At 49.3% G+C, this 14,364-nt stretch overlaps 1 long non-coding RNA gene and 1 pseudogene across 2 annotated transcripts; one reads left to right on the forward strand and one right to left on the reverse strand.

Annotated features, from left to right (window-relative positions):
• The first annotated feature begins 10,009 nt into the window (after nt 1–10,009).
• Nucleotides 10,010–13,108, forward strand: LOC135269057 (uncharacterized). Of its 2 annotated transcripts, none has more exons than XR_010337408.1 (4): nt 10,010–10,103; nt 10,430–10,475; nt 10,592–10,776; nt 12,933–13,108. It is a non-coding gene; the product is annotated as an uncharacterized LOC135269057 (long non-coding RNA). The 2 variants fall into 2 exon arrangements; XR_010337407.1 differs by having other exon boundaries at nt 10,592–10,763.
• Nucleotides 13,109–13,383: 275 nt separating this feature from the next.
• Nucleotides 13,384–14,090, reverse strand: LOC135269056 (tetraspanin-4-like; annotated as a pseudogene).
• Nucleotides 14,091–14,364: the final 274 nt, after the last annotated feature.

The following is a 14,364-nucleotide window of genomic DNA, read 5'->3' on the forward strand; positions in this document are numbered from 1 at the left end:
GCAGGAGAATTGCTTGAACCCAGAAGGAGGAGGCGGAGGTTGGGGTGAGCCCAGATCGCTCCATTGCAATCAGCCCGGATAACAAGAGCGAAACTCAGTCGCAAAAAAAAGAAAAAAAAAAAAAATATATATATATATATATATATGTATATACACACACACACACACACAGACATACATGTACTTTAATTTCTTTTTATTTTTTATTTTTTTAACAAGACAGAGCCTCGCTCTGTTGTCAGATGCCAGGTTTTGTGGCAAGTAGCCTCCTTCCCCGAGGCCGCCTCGGAAACCGCCGCCAGCATTTTCCAGTGCCGCTGCGGCCTGCCGGTAACAGAGCGCCGACATTGCCCCGGCCAGGCCGGCACGCCAATGCGCATGCGCAAGCGGCGCGTCACAAGCGCGAGCGGCCACCCGGGGCTCACGTCACAGTGACCGCTCCCGTAGCCCGGGGAACCAGCGTCTCAGCGGCTTGGCAGTGCAGGGGTTCTCCGTGGCAGTACCTCGGCGTTGGGCGACGGCCCCCTCTCCCCGAAATCACGGTCCCGCAGTTTCAGGAGTCAGGCCGGGCGGATCCAGGCTGAGAAAAACTGCAGCAGAGCTTCAGGGATGCCCAGGTCGATCCCCAAGGATCCCCACGATGCTTCAGGCCTTCTCCGACGCTGTGGAGGGTGCGTCTCCTTGAAAGCTGGCCCTGCTGTGATTTCCAGGTACCGCCAGCTTGTGTGTCGCGGGGCTGCTCTCTCCGCGGTGGACTTCCCGGCAGAGAGCAGAACCCTGTAGCCTAAGGAGCTGCCTGTGAGTGTTGGATGTCTCCGTGTGTCTTTCTTTCTGTGTGTGTGTGTGTGTGTGTGCGCGCGTGCGTGTGTGTGTCTGCATGCGTCTGTGTGTGTATCTTTGTGTGTGTGTTCCTTTGTGTGTGGGAGCCCTGTGTGCTGGACAAGAGTGTGGCCAGGCACTCCAGCGCGGTTTATCTGTAGTCCCTCTACTTTCTGGTCCCCGTGTCGATCTCTTGACCTCGTGATCCGCCCACCTTGTCCTCCCAATGTCCTGTGATTACAGGCATGAGCACCATGCCTGGTCTATCATTGTTTTTGAAAAAATGATTGTATTGGCCAGACGCGGTGGCTCATACCTGTAACTTAGCACTTTGGGAGGCCCAGGTTGGTGGATCAACTGAGGTCAGGAGTTTGAGAGCAGTTTGGCCAACATGGTAAAACCCTGTCTGTACTAAAAATACATAACTTAGCCAGGCATGGTGGCACACGCCTGCAGTCTCAGCTACTTAGGAGGCTGAGGCTGAAGAATGGCTTGAACCCGGGAGGCGGAGGCCGAAGTGAGCCGAAATTGCTCCACTGCACTCCAGCTTCGGTGACAGAGCAAAACTCTATCTCAGAAAAAATCATTTTATTGTGGCTAAATAGACATATCATGGTAACCATTTTTAAGTGCATAGATTTTGCTTGCTGGTTGCTTGGTTTTTTGTTTTTTGAGACACAGTCTCGCTCTGTCACCCAGACTGGAGTGCAGTGGCACAATCTCAGCTCACTAGAACTCCTTCCTCCCGGGTTCAGGTGATTCTCCTGCTTCAGCCTGTTGAGTAGCTGGGATGACAGGTGCTTGACACCACAGCTCCCTAATTTTTATATTTTTAGTAGAGACGGGGTTTCACCATATTGGTCAGGCTGGTCTCGATCTCCTGACCACAAATGATCCATCTGTCCGTCTCAGCCTCCCAAAGTGCTGGGATTACAGGCCTGAGCCGCAGGGCCTGGCTTTGCATTAGTTTTTGAGTAAATGTGTATTTTAGGCCGGTTCGGTGGCCAACGCCTATAATCCCAGCACTCAGGGAGGCCGAGGCGGGTGGATCACGAGGTCAAGAGATCGAGGCCATCCTGGTCAACATGGTGAAACCCCGTCTCTACTAAACATATAAACGATTAGCCGAGCATGGTGGTGCGTACCTGTAGTCACAGCTACTCGGGAGGCTGAGGCAGGAGAATTGCTTGAACCCAGAAGGAGGAGGCGGAGGTTGGGGTGAGCCCAGATCGCTCCATTGCAATCAGCCCGGATAACAAGAGCGAAACTCAGTTTAAAAAAAAAGGAAAAAAAAAAAAAATATATATATATATATATATATTTATTTATTTATCTACACACACACAGACATACATGTATTATAATTTCTGTTTATTTTTTATTTTTTTAACAAGACAGAGCCTCGCTCTGTTGTCAGATGCCAGGTTTTGTGGCAAGTAGCCTCCTTCCCCTAGGCCGCCTCGGAAACCGCCGCCAGCATTTTCCGGTGCCGCTGCGGCCTGCCGGTAACAGAGCGCCGACATTGCCCCGGCCAGGCCGGCACGCCAATGCGCATGCGCAAGCGGCGCGTCACAAGCGCGAGCGGCCACCCGGGGCTCGCGTCACAGTGACCGCTCCCGTGGCCCGGGGAACCAGCGTCTCAGCGTCTTGGCAGTGCAGGGGTTCTCCGTGGCAGTACCTCGGCGTTGGGCGACGGCCCCCCCTCCCCGAAATCTTGGCCACGGTCCCGCAGTTTCAGGAGTCAGGCCGGGCGGATCCAGGCTGAGAAAAACTGCAGCAGAGCTTCAGGGATGCCCAGGGCGATCCCCAAGGATCCCCACGGTGCTTCAGGCCTTCTCCGACGCTGTGGAGGGTGCGTCTCCTTGAAAGCTGGCCCTGCTGGGATTTCCAGGTACCGCCAGCTTGTGTGCCGCGGGGCTGCTCTCTCCGCGGTGGACTTCCCGGCAGAGAGCAGAACCCTGTAGCCTCAGGAGCTGCCTGTGAGTGTTGGATGTCTCCGTGTGTCTTTCTTTCTGTGTGTGTGTGTGAGCGTGCGAGTGTGTGTGTCTGCATGCGTCTGTGTGTGTGTCCGTGTGTGTGTATCTTTGTGTGTGTGTTCCTTTGTGTGTGGGAGCCCTGTGTGCTGGACAGGAGTGTGGCCAGCGCACTCCAGCGCGGTTTATCTGTAGTCCCTCTACTTTCTGGTCCCCGTGTCGATCTCTTGACCTCGTGATCCGCCCACCTTGTCCTCCCAAAGTGCTGTGATTACAGGCATGAGCACCATGCCTGGTCTATCATTGTTTTTGAAAAAATGATTGTATTGGCCAGACGCAGTGGCTCATGCCTGTAACTTAGCACTTTGAGAGGCCCAGGTTGGCGGATCAACTGAGGTCAGGAGTTTGAGAGCAGTTTGGCCAACATGGTAAAACCCTGTCTGTACTAAAAATACATAACTTAGCCAGGCATGGTGGCACACGCCTGTAGTCTCAGCTACTTAGGAGGCTGAGGCTGAAGAATGGCTTGAACCCGGGAGGCGGAGGCCGAAGTGAGCCGAAATTGCTCCACTGCACTCCAGCTTGGGTGACAGAGCAAAACTCTATCTCAGAAAAAATCATTTTATTGTGGCTAAAGAGACATATCATGGTAACCATTTTTAAGTGCGTAGATATTGCTTGTTGGTTGCTTGGTTTTTTGTTTTTTGAGACACAGTCTCGCTCTGTCACCCAGGCTGGAGTGCAGTGGCACAATCTCAGCTCACTAGAACTCCTTCCTCCTGGGTTCAGGTGATTCTCCTGCTTCAGCCTGTTGAGTAGCTGGGATGACAGGTGCTTGACACCACAGCTCCCTAATTTTTATATTTTTAGTAGAGACGGGGTTTCACCATATTGGTCAGGCTGGTCTCGATCTCCTGACCTCAAATGATCCATCTGCCCGTCTCAGCCTCCCAAAGTGCTGGGATTACAGGCCTGAGCCGCTGGGCCTGGCTTTGCATTAGTTTTTGAGTAAATATGTATTTTAGGCCGGGCGCGGTGGCCAACGCCTATAATCCCAGCACTTCGGGAGGCCGAGGCGGCTGGATCACGAGGTCAAGAGATCGAGGCCATCCTGGTCAACATGGTGAAACCCCGTCTCTACTAAACATATAAACGATTAGCCGAGCATGGTGGTGCGTACCTGTAGTCACAGCTACTCGGGAGGCTGAGGCAGGAGAATTGCTTGAACCCAGAAGGCGGAGGTTGGGGTGAGCCCAGATCCCTCCATTGCAATCAGCCCGGATAACAAGAGCGAAACTCAGTCTCAAAAAAAAGAAAAAAAAAAATACATATATATATATATATATATGATCATATACACACACACACAGACATACATGCATTTTAATTTCTTTTTATTTTTTTATTTTTTTAACAGGACAGAGCCTCGCTCTGTTATCAGATGCCAGGTTTTGTGGCAAGTAGCCTCCTTCCCCGAGTCCGCCTCGGACCCGCCGCCAGCATTTTCCGGTGCCGCTGCGGCCTGCCGGCAACAGAGCGCCGACATTGCCCCGGCCAGGCCGGCACGCCAATGCGCATGCGCAAGCGGCGCGTCACAAGCGCGAGCGGCCACCCGGGGCTCGCGTCACAGTGACCGCTCCCGTGGCCCGGGGAACCAGCGTCTCAGCGTCTTGGCAGTGCAGGGGTTCTCCGTGGCAGTACCTCGGCGTTCGGCGATGGCCCCCCCTCCCCGAAATCTTGGCCACGGTCCCTCAGTTTCAGGAGTCAGGCCGGGCGGATCCAGGCTGAGAAAAACTGCAGCAGAGCTTCAGGGATGCCCACGGCGATCCCCAAGGATCCCCACGGTGCTTCAGGCCTTCTCCGACGCTGTGGAGGGTGCGTCTCCTTGAAAGCTGGCCCTGCTGGGATTTCCCGGTACCGCCAGCTTGTGTGTCGCGGGGCTGCTCTCTCCACGGTGGACTTCCCGGCAGAGAGCAGAACCCTGTAGCCTCAGGAGCTGCCTGTGAGTGTTGGATGTCTCCGTGTGTCTTTCTTTCTGTGTGTGTGTGTGTGTGCGCGCGCGCGTGTGTGTGTCTGCATGCGTCTGTGTGTGTGTCCGTGTGTGTGTATCTTTGTGTGTGTGTTCCTTTGTGTGTGGGAGCCCTGTGTGCTGGACAGGAGTGTGGCCAGCGCACTCCAGCGCGGTTTATCTGTAGTCCCTCTACTTTCTGGTCCCCGTGTCGATCTCTTGACCTCGTGATCCGCCCACCTTGTCCTCCCAAAGTGCTGTGATTACAGGCATGAGCACCATGCCTGGTCTATCATTCTTTTTGAAAAAATGATTGTATTGGCCAGACGCAGTGGCTCATGCCTGTAACTTAGCACTATGAGAGGTCCAGGTTGGCGGATCAACTGAGGTCAGGAGTTTGAGAGCCGTTTGGCCAACATGGTAAAACCCTGTCTGTACTAAAAATACATAACTTAGCCAGGCATGGTGGCACACGCCTGTAGTCTCAGCTACTTAGGAGGCTGAGGCTGAAGAATGGCTTGAACCCGGGAGGCGGAGGCCGAAGTGAGCCGAAATTGCTCCACTGCACTCCAGCTTGGGTGACAGAGCAAAACTCTATCTCAGAAAAAATCATTTTATTGTGGCTAAAGAGACATATCATGGTAACCATTTTTAAGTGCATAGATTTTGCTTGTTGGTTGGTTGGTTTTTTGTTTTTTGAGACAGAGTCTCGCTCTGTCACCCAGGCTGGAGTGTAGCGGTCCAATCTCAGCTCACTGTAACATTTCCCCCTGCCCTGGGTTCAAACAATTCTCCTGCCTCAACCTCTTGAGTAGCTGGGTCTACAGGTGTTCACCACCATGCCTAGCTAATTTTTGTATTTCTAGTAGAGATGGGATTTCACCATGTTAGCCAGGATTGTTCTCGATCTCTTGACCTGGTAATCCTCCTTCCCCAGCCTCCCAAATTGCTGGGATTACAGGTGTGAGCCACCGTGCCCAGCCTTTTTATAATCTTTTCAGAAATCACATCTCCTTATGTTGCCCAGGCTGGTCTTGATTGAACTCCTGAGCTCAAGTGATCCTCTTGCTTCAGTCTCCTGCATAGCTAGGACAGCAGGTGTGAGCCATTATGCCTGGCTAATTTTAATATTTTTGTAGAGATGGGGTCTCACTATGTTGCCCAGGCTAGCCTAGAACTCCTGGGCTCAAGCAGTTCTCCCACTTTGACCTCCCAAAGTGCTGGAACTAGAGGCATGCACCAGCACACCTGGCTTGCCTATGTTCTAATTTGATTGCTTTCTTTTTATGCTGTTAAATTTTGAGAGGTCTCTATTATATATTTTAGACAGTAGTCCTTTGTCAAATATGTGCTTTGCAAACATTTTCTTCTAGTCTATAGCTTGTTTTTTTATCTTTCTATCTGATTCTTTCACAGTAGAAACATTTTTTATTTTGATGAGGTCCAGTTTGTCTTCCAGTCTTTGTTTTTAGGAATCAGGCTTTGGGGTCAAGTCTAAGAACTCTGTCTTGTCCTAGATCCTGAGGATTATGTTTCATATTTGAATTAATGATCCATTTTGAGTTTTATTTTTTATGAGGCATAAGAGATTTAGGTAGAAGCCCACCTTTTTCCTATGAATGCTGATTGCTCCAGCACCACTTGTGGAAAGACTGTCCTTCCTCCTGAAGTTCTTTTGCACCTTTGTCAGAAAATCCACTGGGCATATCTGTGTGGGCCTTTTTCTTGGATTCTGCATTCTGTTGTGTGCTTTGCTGTCTATGCTCAGCCCCTGCCAATACTACACTTTTTTTTTTTTGGGACAGAGTCTTGCTCTGTTGCCAGGCACCAGGAGAGAGTGCAGTGGTGGGATCTCAGCTCATTGCAACCTCCACCTCCTGGGTTCAAGCAATTCTCCTGCCTCAGCCTCCTGAGTAGCTGGGACCACAGGTGGGTGCCATCATGCCCAGCTAATCTTTGTATTTTTTAGTAGAGATAGGGTTTTACCATGGTCTCAATCTCTTGACCTTGTGATCCACCAACCTCAGCCTCCCAAAGTGCTGGGATACAGGTGTGAGCCACCATGCCTGGCCAATACTCCACGTTCTTAATTATCCTATCTATAGAGAAAGTGTTGAAATCTGGTTGACTGATTCCTTCTACTTCTTCCTTTTCAGAATTGTTTTAGCTACTTTCTTTCTAAATATTTTCTGCCTGTTCAGAGAGGTAAGACATGGCCCAGAGTTTCCCTTATGCCTTTTTTTTTTTTTTTTTTTTTTTTTTTCCTGCAGTGCAGTGGTGCAATCTTGGTTCACTGCAAACTTCACCTCCCATGTTCAAGCAATTCTCCTGGCTTGGCTTCCTGTGTAGGTGGGATTACAGTCGTGGGTCAGCACGCCTGGATAATTTTTGTATTTTTACTGGAGGCAGGGTTTCACCATGTTGGCCATGTTGGTCTTGAATTCCTGACCTCAGGTGATCTGCCAGCCTCAGCCTCCCAAAGTGCTGAGATTACAGGTGTGAGCCACTGACAGGCCTCTGATGCCTTTTGAGTGCTACTGAGTCAAATCCCAGTTCTGCCACATGACCAAGCTGGGTTTCTTCACCCTCAGAATGTGGGCTGGCCTGTCGGGAGTGTTGGTTACATGTCATATAATGGTTGTGCAAAGCCTGTGGGGGGAATCTCTGAGGGGAAGGCAAAAATGCAAGTGTTATCCAGCAGGCTCTGCTTCAGACTATGCTTTTGTGTCAGTGTGGCTAACATGGTGAAAACCCTGCTCTATTAAAAATACAAAATTTAGCTTGGTGTGGTGGTGTGCCTCTGCAATACCAGCTACTCAGGAGGCTGAGGCAAAAAAATCTCTTGAACTCAGGAGGTAGAATTTGCAGAGAGCCAAGATCATGTCACTGCATTCCAACCTAGGTGACAGTGAGACTGTCTCAAAAAAAAAAACCTCGACTAAAAATGTATTTCAGATCTGGACCTTTTGATCATTGGCACCTTTGTCATCCAAAACAAGGGCCTCTGGAGTCTGTCAATCTGTGGCAGGTGATGTGCTGTTTGCTGTCTGGACCTGACCACTGTCACCTTTACTGATAGGTGACAAACAGCCTACCTGACCTGGCCTTGTTTCTCTGGGTCTTACTCATCTGGGAAAACATATTTTGGAAGTAAGCTAGAGTTCGAATCCAGAAGTTGACACGGATGTAATGGCTGGACACTGTCATGAGGTTGTAAGAAGCTAAGGGTGATGGCCACTCTGGGTGCTTCCTCTACCACTACCCCAGGGACAGTGTCACACACCTCCAGGCACGAAGGGGACAGCCAGGTGGGAGCTGCTGTTGCTATTATACACTTACCTCCTAATTATTTTCTTAGGTGTTTTTGTCTTTTTTAAAATGACTCCTTAATCTCTGAATTTTCTTTCTTTTTCAAATTATTTTAGTATTTTTCTGACTTTTTGATATTTCCCTTTTTTTCTTTTTCTTTTTGTTCTGAGTTTCTCTTCTCCCCTTTCAGAGATATTCATGCTATTTTTCTTCTGTTTTCACTGTGTCTTGGTATTGATCTCTGTACTTTCAGTTTTTTTTTTTTTTTTTTTTTTTTTGAGATGGAGTTTCACTCTTGTTACCCAGGCTGGAGTGCAATGGCGCAATCTCGGCTCACCGCAACCTCCGCCTCCTGGGTTCAGGCAATTCTCCTACCTCAGCCTCCTAAGTAGCTGGTATTACAGGCACACACCACCATGCCCAGCTAATTTTTTTGTATTTTTAGTAGAGACGGGGTTTCACCTTGTTGACCAGGATGGTCTTGATCTCTTGACCTCGTGATCCACCTGCCTCGGCCTCCCAAAGGGCTGGGATTATAGACGTGAGCCACCACGCCCGGCCACTTTCAGTTCTTTATATGTTCACAGGTGTTGGCATCCCCCAGAGAAGCTGACTGTAATCTGGGTCTTATTCTCAGTTGGAATGACCCTTGGCAACACAACAGTATGCAAGTACTGGGTGCATATTGGTGCAAATCTAGGGACTATAACTGGAAGGAGCCTATGCCCACCTAATTTTATTGTGTGAGAAATCAAAATTGTACAACAGCAGTCAAGGAATTTGTTGGAAATAACACTGTAATCCTGCCCTTAGACAATACTCCTTTTCCTTATGAATTGTATTTTCTTCAGCTGTTTACACACCCATTCTGTATAATTAGGAGTAATTGTGCATTCTTCAGGTTTATCACTTCTTAAATCAGCAGCAGATTAGTGTGCTACTTTTATCTCCCACTCTGGAATGCAGTGGCCTGATCTCAACTCACTGCAACTTCTTCCTCCTGGGTCCAAGAGATTCTCCTGCCTTAGCCTCCCAAGTAGCTGGGATTACAGGCACTTGCCACCACACCCAACTCATTTTTGTATTTTTAATAGAGATGTTGTTTCATCAAGTTGGCCAGGCTGGTCTCAAATTACTGACCTCAGCCTGGCCAACTTGGTGATCTATCTGCATCAGCTTCCCAAAGTGCTGGGATTACAGGTGCAAGCCACCACACCTGGTCATGTGCTGCTTTTAAAATTTTATTTTATTTTATTTTTACCTCAGTAAAACACCAACACATTTGAACCATTAGAGTCAGCATTTTAGTGGCTGCTTATTTCCCTGCTGGGTTGACACACTTTCCTGGATACCTCTCCTCTCCCCTGGGAGACATCTGACTGAGGTCAGGACATGGTGAGAGGTGTGTAGACTTGGCCGCTGGCCAGACTGGATCCAGGTGTGGCCTCTTGTGGCCCTAATTAGCTGTGTGATCCTAAATGAGTCATTGACCTTCTCTAAACAGTGATGTCTTGGGGGTCCAAGGAGCCAGAAATTTGAATGTCTTCAGTGTCAAAGTCAGGACTTGGCACTTTCTTCTTGCCATGGTGAGAACAATCACTGGTCAGCTCTCTCTGGTTGGAGACTGTGTGCATCTCTGACCACTCTGGTAGCTGGAGGAGGAGGGATGGGATGGATGAAAATCAGACCATGGGCAAAGAAACTGGTCACAAGCTTGTGTGCCTGGTAATTTATGATGCATGGAAACTCCTCTTTGGATTCTGGAACCAGAGAACAATCTCAGAGGATAGAGTGTCTTTTCTCTCTGAGTTCTCCAAGTTGAAATCTCTTTGTTCTGTTATTGGAAATTGACACTGGGCTTCTGCTGTTGCTGTTTCCTGAGTGACTGTATTGTTTGCCCTAGAATTATGAAAATTAAGTTTACATTTTCTTTTTTTTTAATTGCATTTTAGGTTTTGGGGTACATGTGAAGAACATGCAAGATTGTTGCATAGGTACACACATGGCAGTTTGATTTGCTGCCTTTCTCCCCATCACCTATATCTAGCACTTCTCCCCATGCTCTCTTTCCCCAACTCCCCACCCCCAGCTGTCCCTCCCCTATTTCCCCCCCTACAGACCCCAGTGTGTGATACTCCCTTCCCTGTGTCCATGTAAGTTTACATTTTCTAAATCAACTAAGCTTAAAAATATCTGTATCTGAATATAGTCTGAGTTTTCTGTTCAGAGAAGCTTAAAAATTCATACTTTTAGGGGGTAGACTTTTTTCACCTAATTGGATGTGTTTAGTTTTGACCAATATCTGTGGTTTTATTTACAGATTCCCACTGGAAATTCACTGTGTGAATGAATCTTATTACAAGCAGGTAAGTTTAGAAGAAGGCTTTCTAGATGAAACTAGAGAGTGACTGAGCTGGAAAGCACAATACAGAGCAGAAGCTCAGCTGAGTGGACTTTGTCCTTTTCTGTTCTCTATCACCAGCCACTCAGCATGGTGGGTGCTGCTTCACCAGCTGCTGCATTTGCTGAACAGTTATCCTGCCTCTGGCTCTCCCATCTCAGGTTGATCTGACATATGCAAAGAGAGTGGGGGCAAGTGAAGCTGCAGTTTTGAAAGAAGCCTGGCCTCTTGGACATTATCCTCAGGAAGGCAGGTGAAGATAACTGGTAATTTCTTTTCTGGGGTTGCCCTCAACAGCTCTGCCTGGCAGGTCAGAGCCAGCCTGTGCAGATTCTTTTCCATGGGGCCAGGCCTTTTATTGATTGACCTGGTCACTGCAGACCTCTCAGGCTGTAATTGGTTGAACCAGATGCTCAGGTGGAAGCCCCCACCACTACTTGTATAGCAGACAGAAGACCTGAGTAGTTTTGGGGTCTTGATAGGTTGTAGAGTTTTTCTGGGGAAATAAGGGTGTCATAAACACCACTGGCTTAGGAGCTGAGTGCACCTGGATATGCTCTGGGCCCTGCCACCAACTAGCTGTGTGCCCCTGGACACATCATTCACTTGCTTTAAATTGGTCTCTTCATCTGCAGCACAACCTACAAACAGTCACTCCTGCACTACAAGACTCTTGGTTTGCAAGGCTGGTGGTGTGGTGGTGGTAGCTCTTGTTTTTGTTAACACACGGGCAAAGATCAGCAGTCATGCTTGTGAGCATTTTTGTGTTTCCACAGATATGGGACTTGGCTGACCCAGAAGGTAAAGGGTTCTTGGTCAAACATGTATATATATGTGTGCACAGAGCAAGTGGAGGGGCTGGGCAGAGCCCCCAGGCTGGGTGACCTCTGTGCCTCCTTCCACATTCCTCCGCTGTCAAGTATTACTAGGCAGGAACACAGCTACCAAACAACACAGGAAGTTTTTATTTTAAAATAAACATCTTTTAAACACTCAACAGTTCTATTTCATGGCTAGAGCATCTTTTAGTATTTTGTAAACTTACATGTGATTAAAGTGTTGTCCAGAATTTTTGTTTTGAAATAACCTTAGTCTCTCTTGGAAGTTGCACAGATAGCTTGAAGAGTTTCTGTGTATTTTTCTCCAGCTCTCCGTATTGATGGCATCTTAGTTAACAACAGCACAGTGATCAGAGCCAGAAACTAGACATCGGTGTAACACTGAAGACCTTAATCAGAGTTGAGCAGTTCTATATGCACTCATTTTTGTGGGGGTGTGTCTATAGTTTTTATCATTCATATGGATTTGTGTAACCAACACCACAATCGAGACACCGAACTATTTCTGTGCCCAGATCAAGCCTTTCTCCTGCCCCTTTCATAGTCATGCCCTCACTAACTCCTGGTGAACACTGACTCATCTGGTCTCCATTATGATAATTTTGTTGTTTCAATAATTTTCTATAAGTGAAATTTTAGGTTGAACATCCTAAAGCCAAAACTCCAAAATTCAAAATGCTTCAAAATCTGAAACTTTTTGAGTGAGGGCACAACATTGAAAGGAGATACTCATTGGAGCATTTTGGATTTTGGATTTGTAAATTAGTGATGTTCAACTGGTGAGTATAATGCAGGTGTTCGAAAGTGTAAAACCAAAAATTCTTCTGATCCCAAGCATTTCTGATGAGGGATGTGTAGCCTGTACTTGTAAGTGATTTTAGGTGGTTGTATATGACTTTTTTTAGAAGGGACCTTGTTTGTGCTGTGCCATGGCTTGTATTCCAGCCTTTGAGGAAGGCATCTTTACTTGTACCTCCCTTCTTTGAGATTCACGGTGCACATTTCTATGTTTTTTTTCTTTATTTTTTCTAATTTTTTGAGCCTTGCTCTGATACCCATGCTGGAATGCAGTGGCACAATTAAGGCTTAATGCAGCCTCCACCTTCTGGGATCATGTGATCCTCCTGCCTCTGCCTCCTGTGTAGCTGGGACCATAGGCATTTACCGCCATACTTGGATAATATTTTATTATTTTTTGTAGAGATGAGATCTCACTATGTTGCCCAGGTTGATCTCAAATTCCAAGGCTCACGTGATTCTCCCATCTCAGCCTCCCTAAGGGCTGGGATTACACGCATGACCACCACACTCCATCACTACTAGAATTCCTGTGGAAAAGAAATTTGACTTTTCTTAACACAGTTTCCTATAACCTTTTTTTTTTTTTCCTTGAGATAGAATCTCATTCTGTCACCCAGGATGGAGTGCAGTGGTGTGATCTTGGCTCACTGCAACCTCTGCCTCCTGAGTTCAAGGAGTTCTCTGTCTCAGCCTTCCAAGTAGCTGGGATTACAGGCACCTGCCAACATGCTTCTCTCTCTCTCTTTTTTTTTTTTTTTTTTTGCTGCTCCCACTTTATTAAGAGATGCACCAGGAGCCCGATTGCCGCTGTGGAATGTAGGTGAGAGGCCCGAGGCCCAGCCTGGAGCACCGGGACCAGTGGGGCCACCTCCAGGATGCCGAGACCTGGCCCCTCCAGCCCCAACCCATGTCCCGGGAGGCCAGGGGCCACAGGCCGGCTCCCATGTGAACACCGCTCTGGAGAATAATAGATACAAAAACTGCTGGAAGCCCCTCCCACCCATGCCCTGGGTTCTGCAGCCAGTCTGTGGCCATCCCCTCCTGGGGGGGTCTGGAGGCCCTGAAGCCACCCAAGCCAGGGCCTTCCAGAAACAGGTTCCAGGCATCTGTCCCTCCCCTCCCTCCCAGCATGGGGCAGAGCACTGAGGCTGATGGTGGGAAAGGCAGCTGTGGGTGCGGCCATCTCCCCGTGGGTGTCCTGTGGCAGAAAAGCGAGTGTCGGGCAGCCTACGCTCAGTAGCTGTCTGCCTTGATCACCTGGCAGTACATGGTCATGGCGAAGGTCAGGCCCAGGATCTGCACCAGCGCTGTGCATGGCCCAAAGACACCCACGGCCAGCAGATTCTCCTGCAGCCATACCTTCACCGTCTCCTAGCAGGGCGCCTTCCACCAGGCGCCGGGCGCGTACAGCCCGCAGCTCTCACTGAACTCCAGGCAGCATGAGTTGGGCACACGTGTGGCATCATACACCTCAAACCAGTCGATGTAGTTGGAGATGCCACAACAGCGGAAATCAATCTGAATGATGCTCCAGGCGTTGGTGAGACCCACGTTGCCCTGCGTGCCATACAGGTGTAGGCCTTTCTTCACTTCTCGCTGGGCGTACCTGTCAATCTTGTCCGTGTAGGCGAAGAAGAGGATGGCGATGGTGGCCTCCAGCAGGAACACCAGCAGCAGCAGGAAAAGGTGAGCAGGAGGCACGTGTTCTCCTTGATAGCACCCAGGCAGCCCACGAAGCCAATGGCCATGACAAAGGTGCCGGTGACGATGAACAGGTTGGCGGCCGACAGGGACAGGAAGGAGGAGGACAGTGTGGCGAAGCTCCCCTGTGTGGCCCCCAGCCAGATGCCGACACCCAGCACGCCACAGCCTCCCAGCCAGAAGAGCAGGCTGAAGGCGAACATGAGGTACTTCACGGCCTGGAGGCAGGCGCGCACCATGCCACAGCACTTCAGCTCTAGGAGGAAGATGAAGGAGAGATCCAGGTAGAAGACCACGTACTTGTTGCCCTTGGGCGATGTGTAGCGCGCCTGGGAGGATTTGGGGTCGGGGTTTGCGTGCAGGCTGAAGAAGGCGCCGCCGTTCCTGGCCTCCCCGCACAGGCCGCTGTAGCGCCGGAACGGGCATCTGCGCGCGAAGCGCGGCTTCTTGCCCACCGGCGAGGGGCTGCGCCGGTACGTGGACTCGTTCGTGCTGGAGTGGCGCATCACGCCC

This window comes from Aotus nancymaae, unplaced genomic scaffold (assembly GCF_030222135.1).
Source record: "Aotus nancymaae isolate 86718 unplaced genomic scaffold, 86718_ANA_hifiasm-v0.15.2.pri h1tg000049l, whole genome shotgun sequence".
Lineage (NCBI taxonomy): Eukaryota > Metazoa > Chordata > Mammalia > Primates > Aotidae > Aotus > Aotus nancymaae.